Below are 22298 nucleotides of genomic sequence, written 5' to 3'. Positions count from 1 at the left end.
GCAGGAGGCAGGCAGGAGGGAGCTGCCTGCCTGGTGTTATCGGGTCAGCTCTGGGTATGCCACAGAGAGCCTTGTCTAGATGAACGTAGGGAAGGGCTTCACCCCTCAGCCTACCCTCCGGGAAGGTGCTGCAGGAGATATTTAACTTCGAAAAGAGCAGAGAGGTATAGGGTTACCTCAGCGGGCTTATGGGTGAGAGTGAAAGCCGGGAGTCGGGAGGGAGCAAGCAGAGTAAAGAAGATATTTGTCATCGGAGGGAAAGCCATTCATTTCCCTAGCTTCTCCCCAAAAAGCGTGCTATAAATGACCAATAATTCACAAAAGGCCCGTGTTACGGCACGCTTGACAACCCCTCCTTCTCTCCCGAAGGCACGCTCTGTATCGTGAGCCCCGCCGTGGGGTTTCGCCGTAGACCGCCTCGGACCTCGAGACAGCGGCGCAGGGCCGAGGCGGCGTGGAGCAGCAGCGCCACCCTGCGGCCGCCGCGGGCAACGCGGAAGCGGGCTCGTATCCCAGGAACCATATCGAACACCAACCCTTTTTTTTTTTTCCCCCTTTTCTTCCCCCCCCCCCCTTTAACTTTTTTTTTCTTTATTTCTTTTTAATTATTTTATTTCATCTTGGACTAAAGCCGCTAGCAATCCATACAACTACTTAGCTTGCGAGCTCAGGGGCCCGCTGGCAGCAAGGTGCGATACAGAAGCGTGCACTCCTAAACTGAAGAGCAGAAGGATGCAGTGCTGTACTTTGCACATGCAATTCAGTGTGTTTTGTGAAGGTCACTCTTTCTACCCTCAGTTTACAGGTGCAGGAAACGAGGCACAAGGGACTGCAGCAGGTACTGTAACCAACAAACTAAAGTTTGAACCGTAAACTAAAAGTGGGGAGATCTAGGTGAGATGTTAAGAAGAAATTCTCAGAGGGCAGTGAGGCGCTGGCACAGGCTGCCCAGAGAAGCTGTGGGTGCCCCATCTCTGGAGGTGTTCAAGGCCAGGTTGGATGGGGCCCTGGGCAGCCTGAGCTGGTGGGGGGTTGCCCTGCCCACAACACGGGGCTGTAACTAGGTGGGCTTTGAGCTCCCTTCAAACCTAAAGTGTTCTTGGATTCTGGGTGCACCACAGCAACAGCATAGACACCCTGAAAACCAGGCCTAGCCTCTCAAGGTGAGCTCTCAAAGCGCTGACATCTTTGAGATGAGCAGATACTCCTGCAAAATATTGAGGAGCCAAGTTAAGACTAATTCAGTGGAGTTAAATCACGCTGGCATGCCTATTGGTAGCAAAAGTCCTATGAATTTCTGAGAGGATGGCCCAGGTTTGCTGTCTCCTGCTCTAGCTGCCAAGCTGCGCTGCCTCCTTTCAGCAACTGGCTGTTGTGAAAGAGGAACTTGCTGTTCTGCAAGGGCTGTTTCCCAACAGGGAGGCTCAAAGGGTGGAATTGTTATTGTGGAGGCTGAGGAATTACACGCACGCACACACACATATACACACACCCCTTTCTGATTTCTGCAAAGGGAAGTTGTAAGTTCAAAAGTGAGGATCGGAGCAACTGAGGTGATCCTACCTGAAAGCAGGGCAGAATGTGATTGACACCTCCAGGCTGATTCAGCATGCAGGCATGGCACGAGGTGTGTTGAAGTTATTTTAAGGTGCTGTGGCCTGCCTGAGGGCATCACGGAGTTCGGACGCCTCGCCAAATAGATGTGACTCCCAGGGGAGGGGGCGATCTGCTGATAGCCACACCTTCCCCACTGGCTGCCTGGGAGCAATTATATATGTATATATATAAAAGGCTTTATTGACAGAGAAAAATGAATAATTTGTACTGGAGGAACACACGGGTCATTGTTCCTCTTCTGCTGCGTGACTCATCCGGATCAAGCTGGCTGTTTGGTGTATCTACTAATGTGGCAACGTGGAAAAGCTAACCCATAAGTGCTTCCTTTGTTTCCTAAAAAACAATCCCTGGGTGCCTTTCCATATTTTTCAATTTTTCTAAGCCTGCCGTGTATTGGAACGAGGAGAGCGCAGGCACTTTCTTGGCAAATCTTCCATAACCTTTTCTGTTCCACCTTCAGACAGTGCTTTCTTTTTCTGGGTTTGCAACAGAAGTGCTTTACACCTCCAAAGCGAGAGGAAAGCTTACTGCGAGCCTGAAGTCGAGCGCAACATCACGCGCCGGCACTACACCGGGTCCCGTGTGGATCCCAGGAGTCTGGACCTGAACGTGACCTGCCCCGACCCCATCCATCGCTGCTCAGCGGAGATGCCAGCCTCACCCCATGCACCCCCTTCCCCCCCAGCTGCTCTTTTCTGCCCACCCTTGCCCTGAGCGTCCTCCCCCAGCCCCCCCTTGTGCAGCTGCCTGCGTCCTGCCCCCTTGGCACAGCTGTGTTGCCCCATGTGCGATGCATCTGGGGAGCGCGCTTCACGCAGAGGAAGGACAACATTCATCCCTCGGCACAGGAATGCTTCTGAGAGCTTTTTCTCTCTCTCCCTTGTGTTTTTTTTTTTTTTTTTTTTTTCCCAAGGTGTCTGACTTAGCTCCTAAGCCCTTTCAGATGAGGTATTAATCAGAAGCAGGCTAATATGCAAATAAACATACTACCCCCAATTAGAAAGAAAAAAAGGGACTTCAGAGAAGGCACTTATCTCAGCACTGCTTGGGTAGCTGGAGCAGCTGCGAGAGAGCTAATAGCCGGGTTGAAACCAGACTTGCCAGCAATTTCATTCTTGGCCAGACAGTCAATTTTTTCATGCTTTTGTCTGGCTGTCTCTCTGTAGGGCTGCACAAGCAGAGCAGTTTTACTTTCTTTCGTTACTATATGTATATTTTTCTGCTGAATTCATCTATGACTGCCATAATAACTCAGTGGCACTCTGTTTCCAAGGAAGCTTGAGTGACTGAGTAATGAAGATGAATCAGGATTCCAGAAAAAGGGAAAATCCTTTTCCACGCAGTGCAAGCCCAGTAACCTGCTTCTGCCAACCTGTCCTTGCAAAATAAAAAAGAGGCCTTCATTTGTACCTCCTGGTTTTCCTGTGAGAACAGTGAAAGGATTTTTTGTTGCCTGCTGTCACCCTCGTCTGCGCTCTCCGTGCTGCAGGAAGCAGGCAGAGTTGCGGATTTTAATAGGAGCTCGTTTCACATACTGATGTGCCTGTTGGTAGGAGAGGTCACGCTCTCTGGGCTTCGCTCCGGCTGGGATCCTCCTCTGGACAAAGGTGATGTGTCTTAGAGCGCCTTTGGCTTGGCAAGCGCCTTTATGAAAATACCACAAGTTCAGACAATGCTGGTTACGAGGAGCACACGGCGCGTCGTACGTGGGAGGATTGGCGCAGAGTTTCCAGTAAAAATGAAGTGACTTAGAAAGCTCTTCTTCACCCCGGCGCATCCCAGGGAGCGTATTTGGTATCCGCACGTCCGGGGGAGCGCGGGGTGTGCCGTGTGTTTGGACATGTCTGACTGGAGGGCTTGGGAATCGCTTAGCTCCTCGCTAGCACACAGCGCAGGTTTCAAAGCGTCCCAGAGTATTCTCTTGCATCCAGGGAAAGCCTGCCTTGGATTTTAAGCGTAGAAGGGGCCAGAGTTTCATCTGCTGTGAATCAAGGGAAGCTGGTGGGGCCACACCGATTTGGGATGGCCAAGAGCTTGGCCTTCCTCTGTCCCCAGTGCTGCAGCACGGTGCAGGCAGAAGGCATGAAGACACCCTGCAGAGCGCAGTGCTCGCAGCAAGGCACTGAGCTGCTGCCATGCGGTTCTCTCAGCCATCCGTGCAACATGAGGACGCTGCTGCCGTGAGATAGTTTCAGGCTGTTGCCAAAAGCTGTTCTGTGTCTCTTAGAGATTTGGTCTATCGCAGTAGAGGCCACCTCTTTCCTTGTTAGTAAAAATGAGGCTGCTGCTCGTTCCCTCTTTCTTTGGCCTCCGCATGTTCTGCAAGAAGGAGAAGGCTGCCCCCGGATTTGCTCATTCCTTCTGTACTACCTGTGAGCTCTAGGAAAGCTCAGGCACTTTCTGTGATCCTGTCAGCAGGTTCTAAGCAGCCAATGGGAGGCTTGGAGAAGAATGGCCTCCAAAAGTGGAGGTCAGTGGCTTCAGAGAATGGAGGCTACTTTCCACCTGCTGACTATCTCATCCTGCCCTTTGCAGTCGTCTCCTGGGACTCAGTTTCATGGCTGAACCTCTTTGGCTTTTGCTCTCTCACTATGGGCATTTTTGAACTCACTGTTTGACTGACAGTTCAAAGTGCATGTCCTATTGGTTTTGAGGTAAAAAACAGCAGAAATAAAAGAAAAGGAGGAAATAATTTTGTGCTTTGTTCCTAAAAATCAATAGCATAAGATTTTAACTTCATAGCCTCTTGTGGATCATTCTGCAGATGGGTCAAGTCTCCTTGTTATGTACCTAGTGGAAACATAATGGAGCCCTGCTCGTTTCTGTCATCTGGTCCAGTGGCTTGCAACTTGTTTCTCCTAGTTTGACCCATAAAACTCTAAGCAAGTTGGGATTTGGCAGCCTGAGAGATCACACTTGACTCTTTGTTGTATTCTTTCTTCTAACAGTACTCAGCTGACCAAGTTAAAGCACTCTGATTCTCACCTGCCTGTCTGCCTTCCTCTACTGATAAAGAATGTGGTTGATGCCCCGTCCCTGGAGACTTTCAAGGTGAGGCTGGATCAGGCCCTGGGTGACCAGATGTAGCTGTGGTGTTCCTGTGCATTGCAGGGGAGTTGGACCAGATGGCGTTCAGAGGTCCCTTCCAACTCTAAGGGTTCTATGATTCTAAGGCTGGAGCCAGGAGTCTGATGCCGAAGATTTTGGAAGGTCCAGCCCTCAGATAGCTGTGACCTCAGCTTAGGTAAGTTGTATGTCTGTGCTCCAATACTCATCATTTGCTGGTACCTCCCTCTCTTGTGAGATGGATGTGAGATAAAAATACAGTCACATTTATGAATTGCTCAGAAGCTGAGGTGGCAAGACTGTGTTTATAAAGAGTTGACTACTTTTGGTGGTGTCTTAAGGCTTTGGGTGATTTTTTTCTTCAGTTAAGTTCCCAAGAGATGTGGCACAAATCTGTGACCCTGAGAGCTCAGGTCTTTTGGTGAAGTCAAACAAGATTCTGAGAAAGGCTATGGGCATAAGTGCTATTTTCATCCATGACATGAGCTCCTTAAGGACTTTGAAAATCTCATTCTGTGCCCAAGTTAACAGTGCAGTGCTTGGCCAGCAGCAAGCAGACAAACACAGTCTGGACTATGATTTCACTGAGGTCATGTTAGTCTGAAAAACGGATGAGTATGACTCTGTTTCACATACCAAGTTGTCTTCCAGCACTGCAAGACCTATGTTTGTGTTCATGGGGTTGGAGGATTTCAGTGGCCAGGAGTCCTCTTCCTCTCTCTCCCTCTCCCTCTCTTTGTGCCCTCCCTCGGGCGGTACAAAGGTGAAGAAGGTGGTGCTGCCTTGAGTGTGGACATGCCCTAGAGATCTCCAGAGCACTATTCCACCTGAAGTTGCTCCCTGACTTCAATCTTGTCTTCTTTTCTACTTTGATAGTGAAAATCAAGCGCTGAGGATAAGACTGTGTTTGGAGGAGGCCAGTAACAATACACTCTTTTTTTGTTGTTGTTCCCTCTGAACACAGAGCTAGAGGAAATGCAACTATTGCAGTCATCTTTGCCTTTTAATGTTTGCTTTTGACCCAAGAGACATGCATTTTATTCCTTAGCTTAGCATCTGTTGTAGAGATATTGCTCTGTGTTTTATAGTTAGTATTTTCTGCAAAGAGCTGCATCTGTTGTTTTCAACTGCAGTTTGCTACCTAGCTTCTGAAGGCCTCTCTCCGTTTTCTGGAAGATATGCTTAAGCATTGCAGTCAAAATTGATTGCTTCAGTCAAGCTCTGCAATTTAAACCATTTGACTTCTCTGGTGCAACATGCTAAGGTTGAGATGCAGATAAGAAGACTAGAGGTTACACTCTGTGGATGGCACAGTGGGAGCTGATATTTGAGCAGAATGACTGTAAAGTCAGACAGTTATGAGCCTCTTGTGGTGCAAGTTCTTTGCTGGTAGACAATCCAGTGTTGAAAGAGTCACTCCTGATTTCCAATGAACTAAGGAGGATCAGAGCAGTCATTCTTATCTGCTATACATTTTGTTCCATGTGTAACTTTGCAGGCCTTGGAGGGAAGATTTGCACCCTTAAAATGTTTATCAAAAGCCACGTTCAGCAGCGGTTTCCTTCTAAACTTGACTGTGGGTTAGAAAGCAAATGCTGAATGTGATTCGCCAAAGTATGTTATTAAAACAGTGTATTTATACTGAGAAGTATTCATGGGTGGAGCGCTCTTGAAGAATCTGATCAAACTTCAGAAGTAACTTTAAGACCAAAGAAATTGCACTGAAGAATGTATTCAAACATATTTTCCTACCTATCAGAAGCAGATTGGATAAAGGCAAATACTGTGATCTGTCTCAGCTTACTCTAGGAAGATCAAGTGGGAACAAATACTGAGAACATATTTTTTCACCTTCCAACGCAAAGTGTGCATTCTGAACTCTTTTTAGCTTTGTGTCTGCCCCATTCTGGGATGCTGTTGTATCATCAGTTACATGGGAAAAAGACAGATGCTGAGACTGAGGCTATACTATGTAGTAAATCCAAGCATGCCTGGCAGCCTTTCTTGGCCTGGGAGCACAATTGTCTTTGCTAGTAAACTACTAGCACATTCTCTGGCATGAGTGTGGTCTTTTGCAGCTGATTCTTGCTCTAAACAATTCTGGGGCCCGGTTTGGCAACTGGAGCATGCCAGAGACCGTACTCAGTAGGTAGTTTGATTGCTGCAACCCTGTTTAGGAGACTGGCAGGCTGTGCTCTACCAGCTGGCCTGAATGTATGGTCTTAAGGTGACAACAGCCAAGTTCACTGATAAAGATATAGCCTGGCAGTAATCCGGCATGGGGTGTGCATGTGCAATACTGAAATTCAGTGTGGAGCATGCTAGCTATTCAATGGCCTGTGCAGGTATGTCAGCTAAACTCCTGGGCTTTCATGATATGCTACCTTGAAGTAGAGAGAGATGGGACACTGGGGTCAAATTCTACCATGTTGGGTGTTGGGAACTCATAAACGGGGTATGTGTAGAGTTGGCCCTTGTTCCACTGTGCTCTGTTGGCCCTTGCCAACCTAAGATACTTGTAACTGAGAACAATTTTCTGTGCGCACACCTCAGTGATGAGCTGGGTTCACTGCAGCTGGCCAGTGACTCACGACAGCTGCAGGTCTCTGGGCTCTTGCTGTAACTCGCAGAACTGAAGAACGCTTTTCCTGCAGGGAGGCTTGATCCTGCATCCAGCACCCATGTGGACCAGGCAGAAATCTTCACGAACTGTTATGATCTAACATTCCGGAGCTATCTTGTCTTGCACGACAGCTACTTTTTTCTAGTTTTCTCTATTCCTTTTCCATAAGTTATGTCATTTCACTTAAATATATCTGGTTTGCAATAAATTGTGATTTACATATGGTCCTTAAAACACAATAAAGCAACACAGAACTGTGAACAGGATTTGTGATAATTAAATAGCTGAATTTCATTCTTCTTATGGGGCCATAGGGGCAAACTACACGTGCAGTAGTTGTTCGAGTCCTTCTGTCATCCTTATTTCTTTCTTGTTTGGTTCTAGGTTCTTCTTCTGAGATCTTCATGTCTCTATGAATTTCTACACCATTTAAAATATAGCATAAGGAATGGATAATCCATATTGTGGGTGCACGCTATTGCCATGGTCCTTCTGCACAAGGTATCTTCCATAGTATCATCAGGGTATCCAGATGTAATAAGAAAACAGACTGTGTGCTGACGTATTATAATTATGAATTAGCATAATTTGAGTTATGCTTGTCTAATTCTCAAATCATTGTAAATTGATTTACATTTTCCCTATAAACTTCTTATTTTCCCCCTCCTCCCCCAGTCTTGGTGTCAACTGTGAATATAATTAATGTTTTTTTCTACTTCTGCTTCCAGATAACTGCTGAAAATTTTAAACAAACCAGAGCTCTGGCAGGACCCCGCTAGACGCTTCATCCAAACATATCATCTTACAACTCTGATAAAAGGATCTGCTGGATTTTCTTTTGGCTGAGATAAGACATTTGTATTCATTGAAACCAATGTTAATGTGGGTAGAAAGAACTGAGATCTAAATTAGATAAGTCATTAAAATGAGGTTATTTTCAAGACAGAACTGTATGAAAAATGGAGAGTGAAGGATGATTTGCATTGAGTATGGACTTTATTTCATGTTGGGTGGTGCTACCATAGTATGTGTTTGCAAGTCACTGAGTAGCAGGCAGTAGGAAGTGTTGGGTTGTGAAGACTCTTGTGTTGTCCTCTTCACTGAGAGAGGGCTGGAGACAATCGGTCTGAGACGTCTCCTTCTGGTCTCACTGGTACAGGCAGGAGTAAAAAGAGAAAGAGAAGAACAATAGACATTTGCCCCTTCACCAAATTGGATAGGGGCTTTTATTTGGGTTTCTTTTTGACCCTCCCAGCCATCTTCAGCTGACATATTTTCCGCTGCCATTTAAAAATATTGCTTTGTAACAATAAGACCTATAAAAAGAATAAATGAGACAATAAAATATATATTAAACAGACAAATCTGTTGGATTAAAACAGTGAGGCAGTGCCCACGCCCTGTCTTCACCTCACGCTCCAAAGCCACTGCTGAGTGCTTTGGCAAGCTGCTCAAGTGGAAGTCACACAGAACACAGGCTGCTTGGAAGGGTGTCCACTGCAAAGAGGTGCATCTCAAAAAGGATCACCAGCTTGGCCCTCAGATACAGCTTTCTCCTTGTGGGAGGCAAGCTGCCTTTCATTGTGCCTCTGTTGAGATCTAGTTGTGTCCCTTGCTCTGGGCCTGGTCCAAGGCCCACGGGGAGACTTTCGCTGGCTTCAGTCAGCTTTTGGAGCAGCCTCTTTGCAGGGAGTGGTTGGTAAGAAGACTGCGTGGAGAGCTATGAAGTGCTCATGCACGTTCTCTTTGAGCTTAATGGTGTGCTGCTCTCTGAGGTGTTGCATGCATGAGTACAGGGCAGAAAAAAAAAAGAAGAAAAAAAAAGAGAAAAAGTGCTAAGCCAGGAGAAAGAGGGCAGGGGAACCCGATCCTGCATGAACTGGAGTGCAGCTGCATAGCCTTGAGCACTAATGTGCATAGTAGCAAAAGTGAGGCCCAAAAGGGGAACGCTTAACTAAGTGCCTCAGCAGCGCTGTGAGATGCTTAAATGCATGTCTCTCCAGACATGCCTGCTGTGAACCTGGGTGGGAGCATTAAGGGATCCTGAGATTTAGTGCTTTATGGTGAAAAGGACCAAAGCAGTGTTTAATGTGCACCTGCACACAAGTCCCTGCTGGGACTGGCACGAAGACATTTCTCAGCACGTGTAATGCTGCGTGGCCATGGCTTTTCGTGGGCCAGTGGATATTTTCTCACTAAGCAAACTCAGAGTTTCTGGAGGGGCTGATAATGTGAATTACATTAAATAAAAAAGCATATAAATAGAGTAGGACAAATTACAGCCAAATAAGATGCTAGGTAAATGCTTCTGCTGTACTATCAGCAGCGATGGAAAGAAGCGAGAGCCAAATGTGACCAGACAGTAAATATTATGGAACGAGTATTAGTGATCTCAAACATTTTGCATTTTTTTCAAGGTATGAAGGGCAGCTACACACAGGTGTAGAAGGAGAACAATGAAACACATCAGCAGGTGGGACTCCTACTGACATCGGATCAGTGGTGTATCTCAGTGTGCCAGGGTTGAGGATGGAGTACATCCCCAGTAGCTGCTGCCTCCTAGTAAGGAGCATCTCTCTGAAAATATTAACCAGAGCTTCAATAATGAACCCAGTAGCAAATGATAAACATTTCAAAGAGCATGGCACAACTGAGGAGTGAAATAAGTTTTCTTATGGACTGAACCTAAACTGGAATTCTCCCATTCTGGGCTCAAGAAATCCAGCTGGGATGCTTAAAGACAGCTGCCATGGACAGCAGGAAGAGTGAACTTCCTTTCCCCAGGTCCAGGTCTCACATGGTCCTTAGCCCAAGGGTATAATGAATGCTATGGAAACTGCACTGACAAACGTGATGATGTGGAAGGTTTCCCTGACTGAGAAACTTTTGACTGTGAATGAGCTCCGTGGGGAACTCTGACTCAGGCTCCACAGAAAATGAGAGGAAAGGCAAGCAAATATGGAAAAGAAGAGATAAAGAAATAACTGAAGATAGCATCTGAAAGAGGGAGAAAAAATTACAAGTATAATGATAAATAGACAAATTATGAATGAAAACCCAGAAAGGAAAGAACCAAGAAGTAATGGTTGCCTTCAAGTGCTGTCTTTTTATTTCATTTTTGGTCATTTTCAGTCAAATTATTTAAGGCTGAACTGGCCATCTAGGAAAAATGTGCAGTTTTTTGGGACAGTTTTTGATATTAACCTATGCTTGGAATTTAAATTAAGATATTGACATATTTTGTTGGCTCTGTTATTTGGATGCTTGTATTCAACATGTTCCTTCAGGCGTGATTTTGTCAGCAGTCATTAGGGTGATGTTTTCACGGTGTGTGTGTGTGTGTGTGTGCGAGCTGGGGAGGAGGAAGAGGAGAAAGCGCAGCTTTTCCCAAATGGGAGTCACGACCAACAGGCTTAGTAGGTCAGAGTTGAGGATTTAAAAAAAAAAAAGAGTTTTAATTTCCTTTCTTCCACGGGATGAGGATTGAGTGAAGTGTGACCAGCACAGGATCTACTAGCCGGCCTGGATTTTCCAGTCACTGTATTTTTATGATCCATGCTGAAATGAAAAATATGAATAGCTCATTACAGCTAACGAGATGAGGATATTCTTCTCAATGCCAAAAGTCTTTATAGGGCAAACAGGTCGCTCACTCCTTGACATATTCCTGCAGGCTCCTGCTGAGCACCTGGTAGCTCAGCTCTACTGTGTCTTTGGAATGCAGATGCCTCTTTTGCTGCACAGGACAGACAGCTGCACAAGGGCTGCTGCTTTCCAACCAGATAAGGTCCCCACAGCTTGGGCACAGGAAGAACCTCTTGGAGTTTTGGTAACAAGGGCATCAGGGACTTCCCAAAACATAGTAGATACACATGCATACATATACCCATCTGACACCTCGAGGGCAATTGCCATACGTGCTCAGCCATTACATTCCCTATGCAACTCGTTCCAGAAATTTCTGAAGGTTTTAGCAGATGCAGGTTTCATAGCATTTGAAGTGAAGACTGAATCAAAGATCTGGGTGCTGGACATTAAAAATGTTGTTGTTTGGATTGCCTGGTTAAGGGTTTCATTGCTAATTTCTGGCATGCTGCTAAGCTCGCGGGAGAATGCTAGGACAAACTTTTAGCCTGGGAGAAGGGATGTGGTGATTGTTTGTCTGTTCAGGAGTATGTCTGTGGCTTCCAAGAAAGCCAGCAGGGATGCAACGTGTATATCTATGGGGAAGAATCCCATCCCGGTAGTCCATGTTGAATGCTGATGCAAGACACAAGCATCTGACTTTCCTAATACATTTGAAAGGGCTAGGCAGTGCGATGGTCGTGATGTGCAAGCCAGCAAAGCCATTGCCTCTTGTGGGTCATGTCTAACAGCCTTGGTGACCAGATGTTGCATCCCTGCAAATCTGATGAGCCCTTTTCTGGTCTGGATACTATGGAAGTATATTGAAATATATATTGAATATATGAATTAAAAATAAACAAATAATGGTAGATGGGAGATTTATAACCACTTTCTACTGAAATTATCACATTGCTATAAATTTGCCTTATTTAAACTAGCTCAATAATAATGCGGTACAGTGGATGCTTCCAAACTGTAAGCAGTGACATAGCTGAAGTAACGATGTGGTGTTTTTTTTTTTCCCATGAATTTAAGAATGCTGTGCTGTCTTTTTACTAGAGTTCAAATTAGACAACCTATGAAACTGCTCAGTGCTCCTACATTGTGTGCTAGAAAGCAGTATGCATTTAAAAAAAAGAGTTTTTTTCTCTCAGTCAATCTGTTCAGTCAGAGGCAGATAAACCCTTCAGATTATTTAACCCTTTCAAGAGCTTTGTAGATTGTCACGATCACTGTTACTTAACAAACTGCCTAAATTCACACCTTCTTGTGGAAATAGATACCTACTTTGGACAGACCTGGTGGCTGCTGGGTCGTTCACTGTAGAAGGAAGCTGCAAAATTTCTGCATAAACTTTCTTTTCTTTTCCTTCAACTTGTATTTATTTAACTGACACAAACCTCAGTGACACCTTGAATAAGCTTTAAGCAATTGTACCTTGCTTTGCATTGCAGTGGCCTGGAAACATCACATGGCTGTGACTCAGCAGAGGACCTTTTTCTGGAGAGGCGCTCCATCTGAGGTGTGTTATCTTTGTTATCTGCTCTTGACAGTTCCCTTGCAATCAGTGAAGTGTATTCTTTCAATTTGAGTAGCTTGTTTAAACTAATTTATTGCTTAAGCTAATTTATTGTTTAAGCTAATTTATGCTAATTTGAAGTACCCAAATAACAGCTAACAATTTTTCTCTAGATTTAATGAAAACTATTTATGATGTCAGACTGTAAGTTAAATTAAAAAGCCCTGGCAACAAATATGCACAAATGCATCCATAATGCTGCACAAACAGCTCAAGCTTTGCCTTTTGTAATACAATAAAAACATGCTTAGTTTCAATAAAATTGAATTCAATAGAATTGAAACCTTCAGAACAGAGTGGGCTGAAAAACAATCCACGATGCCTCTGAGTGGGAAAACTAGTATTTTTTAAGATTCAAAGTAGAATGAACAATTCTGTATGCCCTTGAAATTATGCTTTGAAATTATGAGTAGTAATTGCAGAAAATTACGACGTGAGTATATGCATCTGTTGGTGTTGACTTAGAGAGGTCTTTTGGCTCTTCAGTGGCTCACAGCTGGAAAACGTTTAGAGATAGGCAGCCTTATTAGCTTGTTATTAGTTTCTCCTATCATGTCTCATGGGTAACATCAAAAATACAATACGGCTTTATTCCCCTTTGTCACTCCATTAGATTTCCACTTAAACTCCCATCCTACCACGAGCTCTTAAATACAGCTTTGATTTGCATCTCCTCCTGTACTGTAGTAAAAGCCATAAGAAACATTACAAAAATACAAACATAAGTTTGAATTATGACCATTTTTAGATGATTCAATTAGCTGCTAATGGGTGTTCACAGTGGTATGTTGTAATGGGAAGTCAGGTTGTAGTTAATGGTTACCATAAGCTGGGACGGTGTTAAAAACAGCCATCCTGTTTAGCTCAGCCATACAATCAGAGCTCTGTCTTTAGAAGTTAGTGTGGAATACTGAATAGGCAGGAACCTGGGCTTTTGCTGGTGATTTTATTACTTTTCCTCTAGTGCTCAGTTGATATGAATAGGAATGGCTCTATAGAACCATATAAAGAAGAGCCCTATTAACCCGCAACCATTCTCTTGAGGAATTTTGCATCCCTGTAGGGCGCTTGTTACTGCAATTATGTTTTCCATTATGGATTTTCTTTGGAATGTGCAATCCATGTACAAAAATCAGATACCTATGAGTATGACTTAGTTCATCGCCAACACTAAGAATGAGCCCGTTGATGGCTTAGGATTTTAGAACACAGGTAACCACGGCAGAAAGCTAGAGAAATGGAAAAGAGACTTGTCATCTGATCTCTCCATCTGTGTTACATCTCAAAGATAATTTCACAAGTCTGTCCAAACTCGTGCTACTGTATTACAGAATGTTCTTAGTCAGGATATTAAGTGTCATCTGATTATGAAAAGGAAAGGATAATACAGGAAAAACATACAGTGTGCAGACAAGCCAAACATACAGTGGTATTAACCATTGCAGGCACATTCACATATCGGCATGTGTAAGTAGAGCGGGGGAGTGTCTTGCAATATGTCTGGTATGTGGATCTGCTGATCCTACTAATTAATATTTATTTTTTGTATTATAACATCGTCTAGAGACCTTAATTAAGGCTCCACTGGGCATATTTCTGTACACGTATAGCAAAAGGCAGTCAGTGACCCCAAAGAGCTCCCAGTCTATCCAGATGGCACAAATGAATGGGAAACTGGGACAGGAGTGCAAGCTAACACTTAGCCAAGGAGTTGCTGAGAGTGAACACTGAATGAGGCAGCTGAGCTCCACAGATGATGCACAACATGAACAAGGCATGTAAGACAAGATGTGGTAGCAGGTAACATGCTAAGTACCAAGTCGTGACAGCTAGATGGTAGGAAGAGGAACGGTTTAGTCCTCAGCCCTTCCCCAGGCAAGGATCAGAGCACAGAGCTCTATTGCTGGAGACGAACACCACAGCCCTGTCCCTAGATATGAGCTGTGTCCCCAGCCCAGGCTTGGGAACTGCTGATGCCCCAGGACTTCTGTACCTCTTAAACCAGCACTCAGCAGTGAGAGAGATTCTTTCTGAAAATGAGAAGAAGTGAGGTGGTTTCTCAGCCCAGCTAGTGCCTTTCACATGAGAAAGACCTAGAGAACAGGGATGGGAAGCTCCTGGCCCAGCCCTGCTGTGCTCATTCTCCCTCCAGACGCCCTTCCTCCCCGTGGTCCCATTGCTGGAACACAGTCCTTGGGGCAGCTGAGGGAAAACCAGTGGAGGACCTTACAAACTGGAAAACATGAATATTGAAATAAAAAGCTAGTGAGTGAATCTTCCTGAGGCAAGAGGGAGAAGGCTGAGCAACATGCCTGAGAGGCAATTTAACAGGGAGGGGTTAGGCGTAATTAATCGTAGGGATGAGGAGGTGGGTCAACCGACAAGTGTTCTACTGAGCATGCCTCAGGCTGAGCCTCCCTTTCAACACATGCTTTATTAATACTCTGAGAGCAGTGGCTCCCTGTATGGGGAAAGACTGACTTTGGGGGTGGTGGAGTTCTTCTACCTCCTTTCCTTAAGCAAAAATGCCCCGTGCAGGCGGATCAGAGTAGCTCTTCCATTTGAAAGACAACCATAGGCAGGGGTTTTAGTTGCACTATTTTAGGCTATGGGCCTTCCAGTAAGTGACTGAGTTTGGTAAGAGTGCTGTTGTAACACAGGAAGATTTAGTAGGAGTAAAGAAACAAACTCTCTTAAGCTCTTCATTGTGATGATGATATGCAAAGCACATATTGCTAATTTAAAGTTAGTGAGGCTCTGTTCCGAAATAAGTTAAGACAGGGTTGTTTGCTTCCAATGAAAAGCATAGGTTTGAGATGCATGTGCTTTGAAAGGTGCTGGATCTTCAATAAGGTGCTATTACAAGGCTATTGCAGCTGCCAGGTTAGCCCCTATTGCTAGGGACTGGCAGAACTGCCAGCCAGCCTGCTTGGCTGGCCAGTATTTGAGATGCAAACAAGCTACATGTATGTGAATTTGCGTGCTTTCTGATTGAAAAGGAAAGCTGGTCTGCAGTGTTTCATCTCCTCTGGCCTGTTGAGTGGCAAGTAGAAAGAACTGCACCAAAGCTCTGAAACAATAGCAAAGCTCCAGTCAGTTGGCAACCTCTGGCTCAAATCAGTTGTGAATGCTTTCACCTACATAAAGAAATGTGAGCAGCTGGGAGATCATTCTGCTCATGATCCTACAGTGAAACTGCTTCCTTCTGAGTTTTTATGTGTGGACTTAAGATCTTGTTGCTTCATCTTAGTGTCACTCAGCATGACTTTGGACTTAGCGATTTGGAAATGCTTTTGTAACTTGTAGTGTTGGTCAGAACACAGGGTGCTCTGGAAAGACTTCATGAAAGCATTTGGAGTTTTTCAGAACAAAACCCAAGGAAGTAGTTTAGCTCTGTGAATGTTGAGAGAACCACTTACAGCTCAGCAAACTCCACAATTGGTTTCATGAGGGATATCAAAGCATTAGAGGTTTGGAGGGAAGTTTTGAAGGCAACTGAAAGGGTGAAAAGAAACAAAAACCCCTCAAGATAGCAATAAATGTCAGGGGAGTTCTACTTAGCCTTCAGACAAGTCACTTGTCGCAGGCTAAAGCTACCTAAGCAGGATCAATAATGGGGAATTAAGGATTATGTAGTTCAGTAGACATAGATGTAACAGAATGTGTTGGCCAGGAGTTGAAGCCAAGCAGCTTCAAACTGATACCCAGGTGTGCATTTTTAACAGTGAGAATAATTAACCATTGGAACATCTTACTAAGAATTGTGGTAGATTTTCCATGATTGCGTATTTATTGTGGTTGTTGTTCAACCACAGCTATTGAACTGATGTATGAACTATTTAGCATACTCTTACAGTTTACGTTGTTCTAGGTGTCAGACAAAAATATTTTAGCTAGTTCCTCTGGCCTTAGCATCCAAGCATTTGTGTAGGATGGGGAAATTTATTTTAGCACAACAGCCACGGGCACTGACAGGGTTGCTGATGATACTATGGAAAGGAAAGGCTTGTAAGAGTCTGAGTCTCCAGGCATGCCAGCTCAAATCCAAGCAGGCTAGCCAAGACGGAGAGTGGACTGTACTGAGCACAGTGTTGAAACATAGACAGGCTGCATTTAATCATCTTGCTCCTGAATGGGTGTGCCACCTGCAAACTGGAGCTAGGTAACCTGGATCTTGAAAAAGAGTCTTTCATCCTTGTACAATGGGTTTAGAGTGAAGTCCTTAGAAATGAAGTTGGCTTCACACTATTTGCTCTGTTCCACACAACCAGTGCTGCTGAAATAAAGCTACTTAGCTTTTGGTAGGAAGGATCTTCATTAAAAGAATAATAACGTCATGCTTGGTTCCCACTCATTTGGACTTCGTAGCTTGTTTTTTTACACCAAAATCTCATCTATTGCCTTCTAAGGAGAACCCTCAGAGCTTTTGACATCCTTTGAGAGGACTAGAGGGAGACTAAAGGCTGTGGCCCTCATACTGCCATCTCATTTTACATATACATATATCTTCAGAGAGGTGATACATGAAAGGGCAAATAGCAGAAAGTCTTTGAAAGCAAAACTGCAAAAGGTTACATCTTACAACTCAGATCTTCCTTTGAAGCCGGAAAAATCCAATCAGCAAGGGTCTGATGTTTTCCTTCAGTTGCCTACAGTGAGAAGAATTGTGCCCAAATGAGCACTGCCTGTAAAATTTCACTCATGCCAATCTGAAGTAGTGATGGTGGGAGATGCTCCTGTGAAAGCATCTATCTGTCAGGCTGCTTGCAGACACTTTTCAGACACATAGGTCTTAGTGGCGGTCTTGGAGTTCTGTAGGGCCACAGTAACAAAGCGGAGATTTCCCTTTGGGATCTAAAGCAAGCAAGCCCACACATGCACATGTTCAAGCTCCCTCCTTTATTCCTCTGTGTTACATGAAGCCAAGGTCTTGGAGGAGAGTGGGAGAGACCTTCCTAAGGCCATGAGAGGGCAAAAGGCCTGCCTTTGTACTGGAATTTCTGTGGGTGAATTCTGAAGGATTTTTGTATCTTGGGATTTGTATCAAAAGTGAGACAGCTGGAAAAGGAATTGGAGCGAAAATATTCTAATCGAAATAGTTGTGCTCCTGAGGATGTTAAATCTTATAATCATCTATGAAATCAAAGACTGACTTCCTCTCTAGGTGGAAACTTGCTTCCAGCAGATGGGGATGGGAAACTGCGGACTGAGTCTGATTAAAAAAAGATCACAATTAAATGTCATTCTCAAGAAGAGAGACCTGCTGAAGTGGAAGAGATTTATGTGTGAGGTTTAAAGTGTCCATGGTGTTGGAAGACTACACCAGAAGGAAAGTTTGTTTGATAATTACACTGGGAATACAGGAAGGAAAGACTAATTCCTGTGCAGTAAGGGAGGCACGGGTTGACAAGTAGAGGAGAGCTGCATGAATCTTTATTGAATTATTTATTAAGAAGTTCCATCTAGGTGTCTATGGCTGTGTGCAATACAGTGCAAGAGAAACATGTGGAGATGTCGAGTATGAATTCCTAGTGCCTACAGGGAGGTAGAGAGGAAGACTGATCATGTGTGATTAGACACTGATCGCTGGCTCTCAGGAAACAGGGGGTCAGTTCCTGCCTTGGCTGCAGATTTCCTAGGGCCAGACATTTAATATCTTTGGTCCTGGTTTTCCATCTGTAAAATGGGAATAACATTTCTTCTGGCCTTATTTGTTTAGGCTGTGCAATCGAGAAGACTTGTCTCTCTTCCACTATATATGCAGTTCTTAACACCATGGGTACCCTAACTCACCTTCTATTTACTCGATGTTATGCTGATATCAGTGTGAAAAAAGGGAGGGAGAAGCTGGGAGGAAATCCTGGTTGTCAAGAGAGTCTTTGCCACCGTTAAGGCAGAGGGCTGTGTCCCATGACGTGGAGAAGTATGGAAGAAGATTAAAGTTGAAGATAGGAAGGAAGAGAAAAGATTGGGTGAGGAAATGGCTGAAGCTGAATACTGGATTTTCTGTGCTCACTGTGAGTTTTGAGGGAGGTTATGAGATTCTGAAGTGAGTGCTTACAAATGAACCTCAGCAATAGCTTATTGGCACAATTCTCATGCAGCCTGAGTCACTTACTTAATATTAGCAGTAGCAGGGCTGGGATCACACAGCATAAGACACAAGGACGGTGAGCAGGTGGTGCTGTCCATCAGGCAGGGGCCTAGGTCTAGGTTCAGTGTGGTTGTCCTGCCATGATTCTTCGCCACAGTGTGACCCTTACTGTCTTTAGGGAGCTCCAGTACAGTGAGGTAGAGTGAAGCGCATGAGGTGCTTAGGATGAGACTTCCCATGCACTCACAGACCAGAGAGTGTTGGTTAGGCATCTTGCACTGTTTCCAAATTATACTTGGTCTATGTCGTGGGATTGGCAGCTTCACAGGGGAGTTATGTGATACTCTTGTGTGGAAAGATTGGCGAGGGAGGCATGGAAAGGAAGAGCGTTAACAATAGCATTGTTCCTGGCGTGTCTGGACCACTATTCTGAACAGTGCAGGCTTCTTCTGATGCTTTTGTACAGACAGGAGTGTCTGAGAGTCTCACATCAGATGCACAGTCCTAAAAAGTGAGTAACCTGCTTCACCACGCACTTCAAATTAGAAAGGAGAATGGTCTGCCTACTGGGGCTCTGCCAATGTGTTTAGGTTTTCCTGTATTGAGAGACGGACTAGTGCCCATTCGAGGGATATTTGTATTTGTTGTTTCTAATTTGTCTAAAAGGACATGTATCAATGCTTCTTCCAGGTCTCAGTTTGAAAATGAAATATACCTTTCACTTGGAGGAAAAAAAGAATCTTGAGGGAAAAAATAAAAGAGAGAGAGAGAGAGAGAATTTATTACTTGGATATTCCAGAAGTTGCTTTTTTCCCCTTTTTCCCTCTCTCTGAAAGACCTGCCTAGTTATGAGCTTGAGAGACTCAGGACTTGTCTACACAGGGAAATTTATCGTCCTAATTATGCCACTATAATTAGGCTGATAAATTTGCCTGCATATACAAGCCTTAATTTTGAAAGCTCCATTGTCTCCAAACACAAGTCTAGTGAGCAGTTGTATTTTAGGCCCCTGAGCTGTGCTTGCCAGCTGTGGGCTGACTGCCGAAGTCTTTGACCGAGTTTCCTCATTTCAAAGCAGTGGGTCTCTTTGGATATTAAAAGTCTGCATTAAATTAAACAGGAAAATATCAAAGGAGTCATATTTTGCTGAAGCGACTTGCAGTTTCTTGTGAAATGTATCAACTGGGGTGTATAGGTCACCGCTGCCTCCTGCTCGGAGAAATGTCAGACCTGCTTGAGTCTCTGTATCTCTGATCTTTGGCTTATTTCTGCAACCAGAACTCCTCTTTAGGAAAGGGATGGAGAATTTGGATTTTAAGGTGAACACACAGAGACTGGCTCTTCCTATGGCATGGGTGCACTGTAGTGGTGATTCCTACAGTCATATGATGTGTACCTGTTTTTTGTGTGTAATCATGGAGACACTGGCCCAGAGGTTGGAAAACTCTTCAGTGAGTTTTTAACAAGAAAAGATGTGTACAATTTTGAAGATAGTTAGCTCTTTCTCACTGTGGTTTTATGCAAAAATGTCTTGGTTTGCATATACAATAAGCTAGACAGATGTGAAGCTGGATATTTACAGAGTGAATACATAGTATGGTCTCATGGCTCAGGCATGATTGCTTCTCCACAGCTATGTAAGAAAATGAATATGCACATGATCTAGGCTTCATTACAGAAAGACTGCCTGAAATTATAGTTGCCTCCTTCTCAAAAATAGGCATTGTCCAAAAATGTAGAGCTGAGTTGGCTTGTGTGTGTGGAAGTACCTTCCTAGTGGTTACTTCGTGAAGATTTACATTTCCCTGAGAGAGAAACAGGAGACATCTCCTCAAGGAGCATGGATGGATGTCAGAAGAAATGATGTCCTAGGAAGTGGTGAATGTTAAAACAGCCCTGAGAAAAGAAGAACTTCTCAGCAAAGGCCTAACTTGACATGACCCTGAACATTAGAGCAGCAGTCCATGTGCGTGTTCAGTTTCCAGCGTGGGTGTGTTTGGATGTATGAGTGTGCATGCAGAGCTAGAGGGTGTCACCAAGAGCATTTGTGCTCATGCAATGCTTGCGTGGAGCTGTGTGTCCTCAGTTTGGAGAATTTGGTCTGTTGAGTACCTGACTCATCTTATTCCTGCTGGAGATGTCTCCTGAATTCCTGGGGACAGATACGAATTTAACTTCTTCAGAGGAACAGTTTGTATTTCCAAGCCCATTTAACCTGGTTTTCTTGTTATTACAGGAAAACTCTGGGGCCTGGTTGCAGAGCAGAGAGAGCAGGATTTAGAGAGGAGCAATCAAAACTTGGGCTCTTGATGGGCAAATCTCACAGCATCGCAAATCAGGCCACATATGCGCAGCAGGAGGAAAGGGTACATCACAGTTTCATATGGGGTGTCCTCCAAATGCCAACAGCAGGCACATTTGACTCCGCTTCCCTTTTTGAAGACTTGATGTTCTCATGTTTTCCAGTGCTGAACAACGTAGGGTGCCTCTGGGAATCAAAAATGTCAGCTTGACCCTGCTTTTCCTGTGCCAGTGCTCCAGCTCAAATGCACTTCCAGCTCTCCTTGCAAGCACAGCTCTGTATGTAGATCAGGGAAATGTGCACTGAGGCTGAATTTCTCTGTGTGTTGCTCCGCTAGTGCTAATGGTGGAAAGGGGCCATCAGGCTCTATTTTGTCTGTGAGCCAGTAGAAGGGTGCATATTGCACACCAGTCATGCACAGACACGAGTTATCATGGAATCAAGCAGGTCTATTAGCTGCAGACCTGGTTGCCCTATTGCCTTGCCAATTTCCTCTATTTGCCTGTTTTTGCAGAGCCTGTGGGGACGTTGTGCCCCAGCATCATTTTCCCCTCTGTCAGACTTGGTTGAAATTGGAAATCAGGTTGAAAAATTAGTAGGGAGACACAGACACACATACCTTAAACATCCAGTGCATGCGTGATTCATCCCATTAAATTTTATACATGGTGCTGATAGATCTCACTGAGGTGCAGACCCAGAGAGCTCCCAGATGTCCCAGTGAGCGTGGCAGGACAAGTGGAAGATGAGAAGCAACGTGTGTCAGGCAGGCACAGAGGATGATGGGGGCGGCTGCCAGGCAGGAGCTGGGAGCTGCTGCTGGAGGGGACCTGGGTAGGTGGGTGGGTGCAGGTGAAACCTGCTCACCTGCTCTGTGTGGGATGCCTACTGTAAGAGAAAGATGCTTGGCTATGATGGGAGATGGTGCATGCTCTTTGGAGTCCCATTCACCTTCCTAGTATGAGAAACTCATTTCGTAAAGGAGAGAAGTTGCCTAATCTTGCTTTGGCATTTTCCTTTGTCCGCTTATCTGACTTTTCCTAGCCATTGATGGACAAGTACAATCTTCCTGTTGTGATGGCATGAAATCCTACGTACGCAGGCTGGTATGCAGAGCTGACACAACACGAGCTCACCTTGTTGGGGCAATGTTAATGTGGCTTAATGACAGCTCCAACACAAGATGCAGCGCAATCTTTTTCACACATCAAGACACTGAATGGACGTTTTAAGAATTTTCAGTACCATTTAGAAGATCTTCTTTCTCATCTCTTACATACTGTCAGTTAAATAAGGCCCCACTAATGATCTTTGGTTAAAATATTTTTATTACAGTCCTCTCCTCTCCTCTCCTCTCCTCTCCTCTCCTCTCCTCTCCTCTCCTCTCCTC

At 44.6% G+C, this 22298-nt stretch overlaps 1 long non-coding RNA gene across 1 annotated transcript in view; it reads left to right on the top strand.

The window, feature by feature from the left end:
* The window catches only part of LOC110394218, a 22089-nt gene continuing 4320 nt past the window's right edge, over positions 4530-22298 (top strand). Inside the window, exons 1-3 of the long non-coding RNA XR_002435455.1 lie at positions 4530-4861; positions 7691-7807; positions 8035-12455. This is a non-coding gene — a long non-coding RNA (uncharacterized LOC110394218). The remainder of the gene's footprint in view (positions 4862-7690; positions 7808-8034; positions 12456-22298) is intronic.

Source organism: Numida meleagris, chromosome 2 (assembly GCF_002078875.1).
Source record: "Numida meleagris isolate 19003 breed g44 Domestic line chromosome 2, NumMel1.0, whole genome shotgun sequence".
Taxonomy (NCBI): Eukaryota; Metazoa; Chordata; class Aves; order Galliformes; family Numididae; genus Numida; species Numida meleagris.
The sequence above is the reverse complement of the archived record's forward strand: the minus strand, read 5'-3'. Positions and strand labels throughout refer to the sequence as shown.